We start from the raw sequence: 18170 nt of genomic DNA, 5'->3' as shown, positions 1-18170 counted from the left end.
CAAGTTTACTCAAGCCCAACACTCAACCGCAGATGAGCACGGATGAACGTGTTTTACATGTGCTGTACCACCTAGTGGACTCATTCTGTCTCAACATTTACCTCATGCCTGCGCTGTTGTACATGGACCGTCCGCACAGACACAAAAACTGGGCTGCACGTGGACGCTTATGATGAAAACTTACAATGTATTTGCTAAGGCCTTGCTAGCAGTTGTTATCACGTTGCTATGCAAGTCAAAAGTTTAGTTACCAGATCAGTCTACATTGATCTGGCTGATGGTGGCTGGGATGATGGAGGTGTCCACAGCATAGAAATTCCTCAGCGCTAGATGCCCTATGCTAACCTTCAGCCTCTCTGGAAGGAGGGACAGCAAGAAGATGGGCAAATAGAAGGTGTACCGCAGCTGGCAAAGCACAGGGGTTATGACCTTACCATGAGGGCTACAGGCCATGCGCTCAATCATGAGGCCTTCACAACCTGAGGATGACAAGTACAGATGGAGATTTTTGAGATGATCGTAGGTCAGGAAAACTGTGCTTTCCCTAGACCCATCTTCTTTTGGTCAAAGTAGTTGACACCTTGGTTAAGTAATTGACACTTAGAAAAACAGGACGAGCAGAACAAAATATTACTTACTAAGATGCAACGCATAGTATTTATGACAGCATTGAGAGCATTTTAAATCATAACAAATTACATTTTTTAATTTCAGTGCTTAAGAGTTATCAAACTATGAAAAATGACATGCCTGTGCTTTCACTATATTATGAAATCGATAGGAGAGGCAAGGGAAGGAGGGAACGGAGGAGAGAGAGAGAGACTTCCAGAAACAGGAAACACCTGCCTCTGTTTGGCCATTGAGTAGAAGGCAGCTAGACACATTCAATGAGTAAGACAGAGTGGATGTGCTTCATCTGTCTCTACAATCCTTTGCAGTTGCAGCCAAGTATTTTTCAATGAAACTAAACAGTGCAATATCTTCAATTCTCTTGTGTAAAATATGTGATAGCCAGCACAATTCTTTTTCAGCAGTGCCAAATGCAATCTATTCAGCTTCAAACCACTAAACTTCAAACTCAGCTAGTTCTGCAATCCTGAAAAGAGAGCTGGTTTCATCACGCCCCGGCAATAGGCGATCAGGCAAAGTTCTGCTGCCACTGAATTTATCATCTGAATGGGCCTTAAGGAACTGAAAAAATATCTATTGCTGTCAGTGGAAAAGACATCAAAATCCAAATAGATGAGAGACTCACAATCCAGAGTAACTCTGGCGTAACAATTACAATATAAACCACCAAATGAGTGGAAATCAAATTAGTTGCTCAACCCACGTGTGTGAAGAAATAATCTATTCGAAGTACTCAACTAAAAAATACATTTTCTGGAGTGAATGTGAATGGTGCTTGAGGTGTAAAACCTGCCACCATGATGCTAGGAATTCTGGGTGGTTACCAATACTATGCAGGTGTTCTGAACGATTCTTTGTAAATTCCATTCAAATGGGGGACGTTGAAACACCACTTTGTAACGTTTGCTGACAGACATTCTAAGGACATTCATCTGAGCCAGTTTGTGAACGTCCCTATTTTATCCCTCTTCTCCCATTACTCCTGCAAAATCTAGTCAAATATAAACCCATGGATTTTAAAGGGGATGCGGTTATTCCTTAAAACAAAACTGTGATAATGGATTGTTTTGTCGATTGATAGCATATTTTTTATACTATAGTAAAAATTATAGATTTGAATTAAACGTAAAAAAAAGTTAATGTTAAAAATTTGTTAATAACTTAAAAAAAAAGTAACTTCTGTAATTAAAGATGTAATCAGTCTGTTTTCAAGCAGTTATCGTTTAAACATAAAAAACATGATACCTCTCAATAATATAATTGGATATAGGCTACAATTTATTAGGCCCTATGTATTCCCCATGCATGAATAAAATAAAGTTGAATCCAAAGAGCACTAAAAAAAATTTAGAGTCGACTGAGGAATGCAGCCAAGGAAAACGTGATGACTGGAAAAGCACATTTCAGGAAAAGAAAGCAGAAAATAACACAGGGAAGACAAATAAATGAATCCTACCTATTTAAATGTCAAACTGTTGGTCAGGTGACAAGAAAAGTTACTTTAGGAAAATTATAATTTTAGTTATTGTACTTAAGACTGGTATAGCACGTGTGCATCATGTTCTGGAAATGAACCGTTAGAATCAACCATGATTTTGCCAAGATCTATCAAGATGTCATGGCAACCTTTGTAATGTAAGTTAAATATGAATAAATATTTGATATTACATATAATTTGGTAGTAAAATAATGTGTTCCACATTTTATAGGTGCAAAGATGAGCACGTTTATTTAGTACAAAATTTGCAATTGTTTTTATCACTTAATTAGAATTACTGTCTAATGTTATAAAAAAACTACTGAACAGACATTTAGAAGTTTATTTTAAAAAGCAAATTATTGAAAATCGATTAGGTAATGTTAACTTCTATAAACACATGTGGTATTCATGCCTTGGGGCAAATATATGAAATATGTTGTGTAAGTAGACAAGTGGTCAAGTGCAAAGACCACCAGTGGATTTGGACATTAGGCTGCACGTGGACACTTCTGATGACGAAAACTGCATCATGCAGACAGTTGTGAATGCGGACGGCCCAAATATGTTTGAGGCTTCAGCAGTTCTTAGCACGTTACTATGTGTTTGATAAGGCATTCCAAGCATTTGTTAGCACATTGCTATGCAAATGACATTTGCAAAGACCCACTCCCCTTAGTTATTATTGCAACAACAGACGAGCCATGGCGCTCTCACGCCACACATCATGTTCTCACACAGTGAAAAATACACTGTGGAGCAAAGTGGACCCTGACAACACACCAACAGACAAGACAGAGCAGGTTACTTTTACTATGAAAACTCAAACTCTCTATGAACGTTGCTAAGGTGCTCTGTTCCTGAGAAGTTTCTAAGGTGTTTTGGATGATTTCCAGGGTGCAGCTATACGCAGTTCCTAAAGTGTAAATCAGTGGTTCTCAACCCTGTATCTAGGGTGTTCTAAGTGGATGTTAGCACATTGCTATGCAGTTGCTAAAGTGTTCCAAGTATGAATAATAGTAATAGCAGTATTAATAGTGGCCACTTATAAATCTAAGTCCACACAAGGCTCAAGGAAGCACTCAACCCTCTCACGTAATACTTTTCATCTGCTATTGCACTGCTCATCCTGACGCCCATCATTTGTCAGACAAAGAGAGAGAGAGTGGAAAATAGCCAGTGAAAGAGAGAGGGAAAGGTGAAGAAGAGGGAGTACATGCAGAGCAGGTGATCTTTGATGTGCAAGTAGTGCTTTTGACAAGAAGCAGTTCCTCTTCCTGGAGGACACAGAACAATCTGACAGAGTTTCTGGGAGTGGCTCTTTAATCAGAGAGACAGAGGACCAGTCTCTCTCTCTCTCTCTTTCTATCTCACACAAACACACACACACACACACACACACACATGCACGTCTACTTCTAGAGGGTTCCTTCTCAGGTACTGTCGATGTCAGGAAGGGGCAAGGAGTTCTCTGCATCTGGAGAAGGGGCGAAGAGAGTTTAAACATCACAATCTGACTTCCACGGATCTGAGATGTGAGGGTGCGATCTGATAGTGGAGGAATGTTAATGATGCACAGATCTACTGGCGCTTCAGACAGCATGATGGATCATACGGCAGTCCAGACCACATCTCTTTCAACTCAACCACTTACAGTGAGTATCTCAATGGAAATGTGTTGCAATAATGTCACTAATGTCAGCACCGCTCCGTGCCTTCCAACATAGCTTTGTGGCCAGGCCCTGAACTGGAATAGACATGATAGAGAAGAGGTGATGTAATGAACACTGCTGCAGGTGTGTGAAAATCGATAGTGCCCTGTCACTGCCAACTGCCTTTTTGTGAAAAGACTGGTCAGTCAGACCGGTCAGACCTCACAGGTCTGGGAGGAAAGCATAAGGGAAATACCAAGTCACTTTCATTTAGAAAAATTGACGCACCAGGTCAAGCCAGGATGCAAGGCCACCGTGACCCTTACTCTCCTCCAGGTCAAGGGAAACCGCTGCCCTTCGTGTCCCACACTGAATGATAACAAATAATGACACTGTAAGAGTTTTCTCAACCGTGTGACTGCATGTCCAATGGGCTGGACAGTGCGTAGTCATGTCGGGGAGCTTTAAAATCTGGAGATGTTGTGAGGGTAATCTGAGCCAGGGTTATGTGCTGTAATGTTTATGCTTGTGTTTGGCTCATGCTGTGACTGTAACAAGGTTTTATTTGAGTGAAGTATGAAATCATACTAATACTTCAGGACTGTCGTGTGACCTCTGCTCCCTGAATGGAGGCCCACCCAGAATGCTGTGACACACACTCACCCACAAGTTAACCTACACACCCAAATCCTCATGTCCTGGAAGAGAAAGACACATTTTGTGTCAGGGGAAGTTGAGTGTGCCATTAGTCCACTGAGGAGAATGGCAGAAGCATTCTTCTTAGCAAGCATCTCCAAAAATGCCTTTGGCTTTCCAATAGAATGCATCTCGTACTGATTAGTCAGTATTTTGTTTAGCATCTCTCACTTAATTGACATGTTGGTTTAACAATAGAACTTATTGTCATGAAATATGTTCCACAGAAGAAAGTAATTCATACAGGTTTAAACAACACAAGGATGATGAACAGAATTTTTATTTTTGGGATGACCTATTCCTTTTTGATTGCAATTAGAATAGTTCACTATCGTAAGAAACATTATCTATGAAACGAATTAAACCCAAAGCAATACTTCAGGCAACAGCTGTTAAACCAAGTTATACATCTGTGTAGACAAACATAGGAAATTACATCACCTTCCCAGGGCAAATGGCAAGATTGTTGCTGCAGGGCATAAAGCATTTCCCTCATCTAACAGTCCCATGAGCTCTACCTCAGACTGAGGTGTCAAGTGGAAAAGGTCTTTTCTACAGTCTCAAATCTGAGCGACAGATCAATTTCTCTCTTCTGACTGTCTATTCTACAACTGGCAAATACACAATGTCACTTTATTACAATAAGCAAGTACTTCAAATGCAACAGGGAAGACTTGAGAATTGGACTCATGTCAGAGACATACAACTGAGCAACTCCATATGCAGTCAATCAAAGTCTTCCTCTAGTTTTAGGGAGGTTTTCCAATCTACCTCATGCTGCTCCTGGTCTGAGGCTGAAATCTGCAAACAGTCTCCTCCAGAAGTGCACTAAAGAAACCCCTACCATCATTTAAACTGACTGGTCTCTTCCATTCCAAAATAAATATCTACAGCCAATAGTAACAGTCCCTGATTATCACACATTATATGTTACCAGGCCTAATCGCCAGGTTGGCTTCTTGGCAGCCTGCAATCTGGGACAAAAAAGGAAATCTTTTCTCCTTTGTGCATGTTTGCTCTGAGCCATGCCATATCTGTCTACATCGTACAGGGATTTAACCAGCCATAATTTGAAAAGAACAGATTCAGAGTTTACAAAAAGGTCTAGATGGCTGGCAATGTTTTAATGACCTGGAATGAAACATTTTTCACGTATTATGAAAGAGGATCTTAAAAGCGATGAGTGAAATTGGGAGAAAAAAAAAGACCAAAAAACCCCTAGCTTTTTTCCTGAAGTTCCTAAACTAAACCACTAAAAGTGGTCTGGACGTGGATTGTCTCCAAAAGTATCAGAACAGATTTTTATCGCACTGCAAACAGTGGTACATAACTGTACTGGCACCGTTAATGAAGCTAAAATCCATTCTTCTTTGTCAGGAGAAAAGCATGCCCCTCTAGTGAGAGGAAATACTAAATAAAAAAATAAAAAAAGGTTGAAAAAGGAAAAGAAAAAGATGTCTGGGTAGAGGACCCCTAAGAAAGAAAGAAAATTAAGGTTCTTTTCCATGTTAATCTACTGACCTTTTACACAGCAAGGAAAAGGTATTATGCTGCTGATTGGCAGTGTCTCACTCTGCTTTCAAACATAACATAATTTCATGCAGTGACCATGTTTTGGCAACATGTCCTGTGATGGCAAAGTTGCAAATCGCTGAGGTGGTCTGCAGAGGTTATGCAGACAGCAGTACTGTAGCCTTTAGACTGTAGTCTCTATAGAAAACTCTATTAAAAGGATAGTTCACCCAAAAATAAAAATTGTCATTAATTACTCACCCTCTTGTTGTTCCAAACCCATAAGACCCTCATTCATCTTCAGAACACAAATGTAGATATTTTTAAAGATTTAGATATCTTTGATGCAATCTGAGAGCTTTCTGACCTTGCATAGAGAGCAAGGGAATTATCACATTCCAAGGTAAGGACATCATTAAAATAGTCCACGTGATATCAGTGGTTAAACTGTAATTTCATGAAGCTCCAAGAATACTTTTTGTGAACAACAAAAACAAAAATAACAACTTTATTCAACGTTTTCTTCTCTTCCGGTCAGTCTCTACTCTCTGAGTACCACTATGTATGCGTGAGCATTCCTCTGCTTGAAAACAAGGCACAGCGCATTTGGGTTCTTCGTCAACTGCACCACACAAAGTCAAAGATGAACAAGGGTGAATGATTAATGACAGAATTTTCATTTTAGGTGTACTATCCCTTTATATTCCATTATAAAATCTAATTATGTATCAATCTAACAAATGTATCTGATTCGGAATTTAAACCGAATTACAAATATTGATGTCATTTTGATTTGTAATTTTGTTTGTTTCTCTGATTTTGAACGTGGTGAAATTTGCACCTAAATATATATAAATATTTCCGTCAGTTTAAATTCTAAATCAGATTTTATGTTGATGTTCATTTAATATTATTAATTGCATTTAATGTTAAATAAAAAAAATACTTTATAATAATATTTTCAAATTTAAATTACACATATACAATAAAATATGAAATATAACTAAATAAATGTATCTTATTTAGAACATACATTTAAGTAAATATTCATTATAATATTATATTATAGATAATATTGTATGCATTTTTTTATTGAATCCTGAAAAAGGCATGCTAATTCGTATAATATAATACAGTTTTTTCACATGGGAAAGGGAAATGGAGATTAACAATATATAATATCCTTGGGTTGTCAACCATACGCCTCTTGAGGGAAGCAGGAGTGACCGGAGGGAGGCTAAGGAGGGCAACAAAGGATCTGGCAGAGGAGGCAGAGAAAGGTAGCTTTTGGCTCTGGCTGAGGAGGAAAGATAGGTGTTGGGGGAAGAACACCCAGACAACAGTGCAGGGAGAACAGCGATCAGCTGCAGGGGGTGACAGGGAGACGTCCCTGTCACTGCTCCGCCACCAGGAGACACTCCAGAATTAAAGGAGCGAAACGTTGGTGAATGGTGGTTTCTGGCTGATGACCCTGCAGCTGACCCATGGGCACTGGAGGAGGTGCGACAGGCAGCAATGCCAGCAGGTGGTAACATCCTCCTGTGCAATTACTATAAATATTGTAAATAAATATTCATAGAAAGTGAGACCATATCCAGCAACTATAGGATGTTTGCTACATTAGCTACAAAGTAGTTCCATTGACTTTCTCATCCAGTCGCTTATACCTTTATCTCTGGGTCTTTCTTCATCATATCCAAGATGATGTACTGGAGCAACTGATGGAGTGACCAATCAGCAGCAGGTTGGTGTCCAGAGGCACATGCTTTTGAAGGAAGGTCAGCTTTATTCAATCTGCCCGTTTAGCCCCAAAACACCCTCCTTCTCAGTCCCAGATGCATCTTTGAAAGAAAAAGACAGAAAAACTGCATAAGACCAAACCCAATTTTTACATCATCACATGGTGGCCAGGACTGTTGCCAGTACTTTCATCATGACCTAGAACTAATAAATACAGCAAATAATATAATTAGACAAAGCTGCCTAGTTTGATCGATTGTGGAGCTCCGCTCACAGCTGAATGAGAATTGTAAAGGATCCAGAAGACACACTAAATTGTTAAGCGCATATAAGAAGTTTTCTTTCATCATCTTGATCTTGTTCTTCATTATTTCTTTGGAATGGAGTAAAATTACACTCTATTGAACGATAGCAGTAACTGGAGATCCCGATAATGCTTGGCAGGCTTTGATATTAATCTCTTCCTATAAAGGTGCTGAATTCGCCAGTATGAACCCGAGAAAGGATAAGATTTAGAAAGACAATGGACTGCGCAGACACAAAGGAATGACAGAAGAAGAGAGAAGAAGCTGGACTGAGGTGGGGTGAGGCTGAGGCATTCATCACTATGATGAGTTATGGAAGCAGAGCTGTTAATGATGAGACAGGGGGAGAGATGAGTACCAGAGGGGAGAGGCATAAACAGCTTCAAGACATAAACAGACAAAGTGCTCCTTCATGAGACGTTTCACAATATATGGTTCCTGGAGCACACTGCATATTCTCCTCTTTCTAAAATAATAAAGACATCTCAGCTGACGTAGCTGCACATGGCTAATTACTAAGACCTGTTTTATGATGAGATGTGCTGGAATAACAAATCATAAGGGTCTGGTGGATTACATAGAATTAGACTGTTGTTGAAAGACAAATTAATATATTTGTATAAATTGTCAGCAATACATTGAGAAAGGACATCCCTCAATTTTTTTTTAATCGTGAAGTATGCAATACTGTAAAAGAGATCTGCTACTTCCACAGACCTTCACATCTATACAGAAGATAAAAACAGATTTCAAAAAGGAAAGGATGTTGGATGGGGGTGTTAGAGGGTGAGCAGGATGGATGGATGCGCATTAGGGGGACCAAAAGAGTGCATATGACCTTTAGGAACAGACAAATGCAGGAGAGATAAAAAGGAAGCTTAAGAGAGGAGGAACCAATGAAACCCATTCAAAAGGTTCAAAACATTAAATCATTTTTATTGCATAAAATAACAGTGGAAGTACAAGAATGATAAGATAAGACAAGGTAAAAAAAAAAAAAAAAAAAAAAAAAAAATATATATATATATATATATATATATACATAAAGGCATGCACATTAAGATGGGTCTGAAAGAAAACGCAAGATTCAAAAATCTGCACGCTATCTGCAATACAGAAAAAAGCTGAGTTTAATGGATACCTTAGTTTAGTTGCTATGGAGCTAAAACTCCAAATTCACTGCCAAGCATCTACATATCAGGGTCACACGTTATGTGTTGTAAAAGATATAAATTAGATGAATAACATAATAAACAGAAATATGCAGAAGTTTACAGAACAAATCAGCCGAAGTATTGTGTTAATGTATTATGAGTACTGAGTATGTAGTGAGTAATAATGATTTCTAGAGTCTGCTCTATCATATTTCTGAGAGAGCCTAAAATTTAAATGTTATACAGATAAGAAATTAATCATGTTATTATCTTATTAAGCAGATGCACATTAAATCAATTAAAAGTCATTAATCTAAAAAGAAAAAGATGCATCACAGTTTCCACAAAAAGCATGAGAGATGTCTTTATTATAACTATTTATCGTTTATGACAGTTTTGGGATACTGAGTAGGACCTTAAAAGGGACCAACTCTAAAGCATACACATCATTTTGGAAAAAGTATTTAAACAATAATATTTTTTTAAAGTACCGACAGGCACTCAATCCAGGGCTATTTTCATTCATGAATATAAGTGAGAGATCAGACACTGAGCAATGAAGTCAGTGACCTGTGTATGTACACACATTTAGCTCTCCCCAAAACACTTCTTACCCCTCATTTCCCATTTTCCAAATCTGATCTTGATTTTTTTTCTGAAGGTTCCCACTGAAGTTTGCCTACAAAGGGGCCCTACATGTTTATCTACCAGCACAGAGGGGCACTATGAGCTCAGAGCCCAAACACCAATGAGAGCAGTTTACACATTGAGTGGCCTCTCAGGATTACCTCATGAACATTTAAGACTATCCTACTCGTAAAACATACAAAACCCTCATCCAGCTACAATGACCTACATACAGTCACATATATAAAAGCAATATTTAACTGTGGGAAAGATGGTTAGACAAAAAAAAAAAAAAACTACACTTATTATGTTATAGTATAACATAGTATAGTATAGCATAGAATGGTGGCTAAATAACTACATGGCTACATTGTTTTAGATAATGTGTGCCGTTGAATTGTGCATAATAGTCCCGGGATTTTATACTGAGAAACTAAATACTGTAGGGCAATTTGGACTTCATGTTGATCTTATACTATATAGACTTAGCTTATGGTAAGAAATCCAAAGGATATCCTTATGGATATGGAACAAGAAAAAAATCTGAGCAACCTGTAATGGGTCCAAAGAAGCATTTATACAACATATGGCAAACACAAATTCCTCAATATAAAATAACGATCTGTTGGCAAGAGCAAGCGATGTATAGGGAGTCGGCTGTTAAGTGATTATATCCCCCCTCTCAAAAATGTGCAATAAATGTGTGGTGCATGTTTCATCCAGGGATCGGTTTACTGAATATTAATGTCAAGAGGAACCACAACAGAGTGGTGTTACTGATTAAAAATGGGTTGAAACAGTGGGCATGTCCTTTTGCTTTTGTAAGTATGCTCAGAGAATCTAAAAAAAAGAGAAAAAAAAGAGGACTGCAATTATTTGAAACACATGAGAATGTTATTTGCATGTAAAGCACGTGCATACATGCTTAAAGGAATGGTTCAGTCAGAAATGAAAATGTATTCACGCTCAGGCCATCCAAGATGTAGATGAGTTTGTGTCTTCATCTGAACAGATTTGGAGAAATGTAGCATTTGCTCTATATCCTTTGCAGTGAATCTGTGCCATTAGAATGAAGGTCTGAACAGAAGGTTTAAGAATTATTTTTGACATTTTTGTCTGTTTTATGATAGGACAGATAGGAAGCAAAGTGGGAGAGAGAGAGGATCGTGAAAGGTCCGCAAGCCAGGACTCGAACTCGGGACCCCTGAAGAGCAACAACGCTATATGTTGGCACACTACTCATGAGGACTTCGGCATTGACATGTCGCTGGATTTTGATGTGAGTTGACATCAGGGCACTGGCTTTTTCACTGGAGGAAACGTATGGATTGGGTTTTAAATATAAAATGCTATATTGATGGACTTGTTTTTTTGTTTTTTTTTACAAACAGCTTTTTGCTTCACAAGACATTCATTTATGGACTGGAGTTGTGTGGATTACTTGTGGATTATTGTGATGTTTTTTATCAACTGTTGGTACTCTCATTTTGACGGAACCCATTCACTGCTGAGGATCCATTGGTGAACAAGTGATGTAATGCTAAAATTTGCCAAATCTGTTCTGATTAAGAAAAAACTCAGCTATGTCATGGATGGTATGAGGGCAAGTAAACTTTCAGCAAATTTACATTTTTAGGTGAACCATTCCTTTAAGAATTAATCTACATTAGTCACTACTGCCAAATACAACCATACAACAACTAATGTAAAGGCCATATTTAGCAATCAAAATTAATAACAGTTACAAATAACCAACAATTACTGCAAAGAGGTATTAGACAAAATTTGTTTTAAATGCAATGTTACAAAGGGCTAATAGGCTTCCCAACAATGCCCATGCCTCCAATCAGCAAGACAAACATGGAAACCCAAACTGACTACAACTGGTCACAAAAGATCACATCAACCAAACCACTCAGAACAATCTATTTCCCTTTTACTAAACCCCAGGCAATCTTACAAGAATGAGGGAAATTCCTTTTTATGCCTGTTTTAATAGCCTGGGTATAAATAGAGGGTAATTTAGTCATATCAGAGAAGAGAAAGTAGATTTTGAGTAGTAGCTCAACTTAACACACTCTGACAAAATGAATGAGATGTATAGGTCTGGAGGAGGGCTTGACCCAGGGCAAGGTTATTGACATTGGCAGAGTCCAAAAAGTTCCCCATGTTTGCATTAACAGATATTTTTACTGTAATCAGAAGGCATCAATCACAAATCGCCAACCACAGGAACAGTTCCTCTACAGAGATTTGGCATATTTACCCCACTACCATTTCCCCCTGCTTTTGTTTATGTTTCCAAGACACAGGGATGAAATATCATTTAATACATCCCATTAAATACGACAAGCCCTAAATTGCCAAAGGGACTGTTTGGCATTGAGAGTTTGAGATCTCATCAATGAAGTCTCTCTGTGGCTGCGCATGGACAAAATGAGGTTTCTGTAGGTTTTGAATGGCTGTGCATGCTGCTGACCGCTGGCTGACCAAGTGCTCTTTGAACATCAGTAAATCAATGGGCAGCATTCACAAGGAAAGCAACCAGTGACTTCTGGAAAAGGAAGTTGATTTGAAATCCTGAAGTTGTTTGAAGGATCATCATAAGAAGAATCCACAAACTAGATCTGATGTCCAAGTCAGTGACGCCATCGTCCTCAGAAAAACAAATGGAAGACCACCAGTTCTACAATGACTTCGTTTTTCGAAAATGAACTTAATAATAATGAATCATTAAATATTAATGTTTTCAAATGCTTTACATTTAATTTCAGAGTTATTAAATATAAATTTAGTTAAATAAAAATAATTAAAATATAAATATAGTTTATTAATTAGCGTTTATTTTTATATTTTCAGTTTTCATTTTAATTTGAGTTTTAATTTAGTCCGTTTTTGAATCACTATTTTTTTGTAGTTTTAATTATGTATTTATTTACATTTGGTAATTTTAATTCAACTTATTTCATTTAGCTGCCATTGCAAGATTTTTTTTTTTTTTGATCAGTTTTAGTTACTTTATCTAATATTGATATTCCTTTTTATTTGAGCTTTATTTCAAACAATTCAAACTGCATATTATTTCATTAATTTCCGTCACTAGTGTCCACAAACAGAACAGCAAAATAAATAAATTGTTTCTTGAACACACCCCCTGTCTGCCATTGGGCAAAGAAACAGATCGTTCCTCCCTCAAGCCATGCCATTGGTTGAGCCAACATTGCCTTTTCAGCCTGTAAAACCTAAATGAAAGCATCTAAATAATTACTAAAAGAAACTATCCAAAATATAAACAGTTAAACCATATATTTTACGTAACCTTCATTAAAAACACATGCCTGCATGACAAAAAACAAAAGCTTTCTAGGATATCTTTAATAGGTTTTAGTTGATTAGAATCCTCAGGAGTGAGAAGCAATACAAGCAGCTATTTCCTCAGACAGGGGCATCTGCGAACCAAATGGCAGAACATGATGAGGGATGGATCATTGAGATGAACAAGACAATGTGCCGTGAAAAGAAAAGCCCAGCATATTTGATACCGCCCTGCTTAAGACAGCCATTGATGGTAATCAAGAATATCACTCAAACAGCGAGATTGGGGAAATGAAATATAACTTTTAATTGCATCCCCTCTTTCATCTGTGCTGGCTTGGCAAACACTTGGCTCTTGTTGTCATCTCTTGGATCATTTGAATCCGCTGCTGAGTTTTGACTTTTAATCATCCAGCTCGTGATTGCACAACAAGATATGAACAGCAATGGATGTCATCGTCTGTTTTGTGAGCCAGAGATCAGCTGTCTGTCACTGAATACTTTAAGACTGTGATTCTGGTAAAAGCATTCCATGTGTTCACAATAAAAAAGCAATTGTTTGATACTTCAGTTTGTAAAAATAATCTATACTGGATCAGCTACAAGATCATTTAAGATTGTTGAAAATTTCAGATGTTCTTCAGGAAGTTTTGTTCTGCCAGAACTACTGATTTGATTATTGTCATTCCTGGTGATCAGGTGGCAAATATACCACAATAGGACATACTGATGAGAAATGCAAGCTTGTTTGTCCAGAAAGTAGACCTGGTGTTTCCAGCATTCACCTAGACTGTCCAATCCATCAAGCAAGAAATACTGTTTTCGGAGATCCCAGCCACCTGCGTGTAGTTTGTCTTACAGGTGAGGGCTTGGTAAGGTCTTTCCCATGTAACAAGTTGAATAAAAATGTCTGTACTGCTTTATAGATAACCATGCTGGACTTTCATATACTGGTTCAGGCAGTGGAGGGAGACACGGCTTGGCATCCCGCAGTCTGCCAGACACTCAAACCAGCGTATCAGTCAGGACAGAGTTTGGCTGTGTCTTAAACTGTCAGTTTGTGTATGAAGGTACAATACTTTCTAAATCAATTAGTTTCAGAGAGTCTTTCATGTCTCTCGCCATTATGTGTAATGATTTAAAAAAATTCAAGCGAATTTTAGCGATAACTCAGTAAATATAAATCAGAACACAAAAATAAATACAAACATATACATCATATATATGGATACAAGGACCTAAAAGATAATGCAGTATTGTGAGAAAAAGAAGTGCTTATCAAATGCAAAACTGATAAATCAATAATAATAAATACAATAAATTAACATATTACAAAATATGATTAATTATTAATAATAGTCAAATAATAATAAACATAATAATAATAAATATTCTTAGTAATTAAAAACAATTATTATTAATAATAATGAAAATATTAATAATATTTTGAATGGTTAATAAAGTGGAAAACCATGGACCATCAATTATTCCTCTGAATAACCAAAGTCACTTAATTATCTGCTGCCATCTACTGACTCATTTATAACAGTGGTAATGACATCATGCTGAGTCAGAGGATAGCAAACAGACAGATGAACTATATGCTGTCTCAATAAGTTACGCATGATCACTTTTACACCTTCAGAAGGAATGTACTGTATGCTTGATTTTACGGTCCTGTTAGTAATGGTATAGCTGAAGTGGTCAAATCTGGATAGTTAGAAAGCAGGTATCCACAAGTACTTTTGGATGTGTAGTGTATGTAAACAGGAAAAATGTCCCACCTTCAATTATATCATAGGTTTCTAGAGCCATACAGTGTCCAGCATGGCTCACAGTCCCTCACTGGATATCTCCGGATTAACTTCTGATACACTGTCCACGTGTATGCCTTGTAGACACCCACCTCCCCTGTGGTCTGTGTAAAGGTGGAAACTTAATTTAGCAAAATCTTTATATTTTCACTTCAATATAATTATTGTGAGGCATGGTGTTCTTTGTTTAGACAAGAACAGCTGTCTCTTTCCCGGTCTGCTGACGTAGCTCTGCTGGTCTTCACAGATGAGGTTAACTACGAGTGAGGGGAGATAAGGAGATAAATGGCACCTATGATACCCAGCTGCCTTCACTGGAGAACAATGGGCACTCTGTGTGGTCACAGGGAATTCACTCTCTCACTCCAAACAGTATCGATGGGCCACAGCCTCACAGGCGGATTCCTTTACCAAAATTGTTGTGTGTGTCTGTGAGGTGAGAGTACACATAAACATTATGATTGGTATGCCGCGTACAGTATGTGTTGGAAACCATACGTCCACAGTCATAGTTCTGTATTTTGAATGCTCGATAGAAAATATAAACATCTATTATTTATCATACTCAAGGCATGTCGTAGATTGTTTGCAAATGGTTTTTATAGGTTTGATCATGTTATTAACTTTTGAATATGACACAATAGACTTTATTGGTGAAGCAAGTCCATCAAGCAAGTCCATCTCCACCATCCATCTCAGTTCATTCACGCAGGGGTAGTGTTCGCTGAGATACGCTGCACTGATATGAGCAACAAGGGCCAACAGCAGCCCTTACAAGCTCTTTTCAAACTGATTAAATCCATTTGTATGTTTTTATTCATGCTGAGGGTTCCCAAATCTCTTTCAGATGGGACTTGACATGCTCAAAGTCCAAACTGCTTCAAACCAGTGTTATTAGAAATGGCAGGTTTTTCCCAACCGGTCACCACAATAAAGTCACAGCCTCTCTCGCTCTAAAGGCAGATGGAATCAAAGAATTTTCTGTCACACATGGGCCCACGGATAGATTTCATCTATAGGGGCAGGGGATGTGGAAGAGAAGACAAGTGCTCTACAGCTTTAAACACCGCTCCACATTTGATCTAGTCGATAATTACACCCTCTTTCCAGTTTTTCTGCTCCAGTGCTACACAAAACCGAAAGCAATAAAACCACAGCAAATCAGAAGTTATTCGAAGTTGAATTTTCACTATGTGGGACGTGTTGCTAGACCAATGAGATTTCACAATGGGCATGATTACTCTGCTCAGAGAAACCAAGCAACCAACAAAATGCCGCAGTTGTGAAGAACATAAATGGAAATTTAAGAAAAACATGGGGAAGAAACACCAGAAATGTAAACATAAAATAGGGAGACCAGGAGGGAGGAGGACCGGAGGAGGTTCAGGGGGAGGGACGGAGGGCCAGACTAACTGAGGGGAACAGGCAGAAACATAACAAAAACCAAAAACACAAAACAGAAGTCCATGAAAGACATAATGTGGCGCCCACCAGGGCAGAGCCGAAGACTACCACAGCCATGTGGTCGAAGCCAGAGCCCTCCAGGGCGGAGCAGAAGACCACCACGTCCTCGTGGTCGCCGCCAGAGTCCCCCAGGGCAGAGCGGATGACCACCACATCTTTGTGGTCAAGGCCAGAGTCCACAAGGGCAGAGCGGAAGACCACCACAGCCACGTGGTCGGGGCGAGGGCCCCCCAGGTCAAAGCAGAAGACCTCCACAGCCATGTGGTCAGGACGAGAGCCCCCCAAGGCGGAGCTGACCTCTGTGCGGCCGGACCAACGGGACTACGAACTCCGGTAATCCCCTGGTGTCTTTAATGGACTCCAGAAGATCGGTGACTTGACCTGACTCTGGAGGGTCAGTGGTGACTAGCCCTCACTCTGGAGGGTCAGCGGAACCTGACTCGTCTCCGGAGAGTCCACCGGAACCTGACTCGACTCCGGAGAGTCCACCGGAACCTGACTCGACTCCGGAGAGTCCACCGGAACCTGACTCGACTCCGGAGAGTCCACCGGTACCGGACTCAAATCTGGAGAGTTCGCAGGAACATGACTCGACTCTGAACTGTCTGTGAAAACCTGAGGCGCCTCAGCTTCGGGTACTGCCTCTGGAACGGCCTCGGGCACTGCCTCGGTAACAGCCTCGGGTACCGCCTCGGCATCAGGCCCCACCTCGGCCTCCGGAACAGTATCAGGCGCTGCCTCGGCCTCTGGAACAGCATTGGGCACCACCTCGGCCTCTGGAACAGCATCGGGCACCACCTCGGGCACCACCTCGGTCACGGCATCGGGCACTGCCTCGGCATCGGCCACCACCTCGGCCTCTGGATCAGCATCGGGCACCGCTTCGACCTCTGGAACAGCCTCGGTCACTGCATCGGGAACGACCTCGGGCACCGCCTCGGGGACGGAAGCGGCCCGCTCGGGAACGTCCTCCTGGACGGCAGCGGCCCGCTCGGGAACATCCCCCTGGATGGTAGCGGCCCGATCGGGAACGTTCTCCAGGCTTTGAGGAACAGTAGAAGCCTGTCTCCCCGTCCTCCGCCCTCTACGATGGCGAGTCAGTGGCACCTTGACTTGCAACTCAGACGTTGTGTCGGCCATCTTGTGCTGTGGCTCTAAGCTGGCGACCATCTTGTGCTCTGGTGCTAGGCTGGCGGCCATCTTGGGCTGTGGCGCTGGACTGGCGGCCATCTTGTACTGTGGTGCTGGACCGGTGGCCAATTTGGGCATTGCCGCTGGATTAGCGGCCCTCTTGTGCTGTGGCGCTGGGCTGACAGTTATCTTGTGCTGTGGTGCCTGATTGGCGGCCATCTTGGGTTGTGGGGCTGGCTCAGCAGCTTTGACGTGAACAGTCTTGGGATCTTCTAGGATCAGTGACAGCATGGAGAAATAGTCTAAAAATGAGTCAGCGGCCATCTTGAGTGTCGGTGCTGAGCTGGTGGCCATCTGGTACTGTGGTGTGAGGCTGGCTTCCTTCCTGCCTCGCGGTGCGGGGTTGGTGGCCATGCACCGAAGCGGCGCTGGGTTGGCGGCCATCTTGTGCTGTGGCACTGGGCTGGTGGCCATTTTGCTTCGTGGTGCTGGGTTGGTGGCCATGCACCGCAGCGGTGCTGGGTTGGCGGCCAACTTGGGTTGTGGCGCTGTGCTGGCGTCCATCCTGCCTCTTGGCGCTGATCTAGCGGCCATCATGGGCAGTGGGGCCACCATGGTGGGCGTGCGCTTCTTCTCACCTCTCCGTCCGCCAT

At 40.5% G+C, this 18170-nt stretch overlaps 1 pseudogene; it reads right to left on the bottom strand.

Annotated features, from left to right (window-relative positions):
* Nucleotides 1-255: 255 nt before the first annotated feature.
* On the bottom strand, nt 256-18170 carry LOC113060295 (lipid droplet-associated hydrolase-like; annotated as a pseudogene).

Source organism: Carassius auratus, chromosome 42 (genome assembly GCF_003368295.1).
Source record: "Carassius auratus strain Wakin chromosome 42, ASM336829v1, whole genome shotgun sequence".
NCBI classification, from domain to species: domain Eukaryota; kingdom Metazoa; phylum Chordata; class Actinopteri; order Cypriniformes; family Cyprinidae; genus Carassius; species Carassius auratus.
The sequence above is the reverse complement of the archived record's forward strand: the minus strand, read 5'-3'. Positions and strand labels throughout refer to the sequence as shown.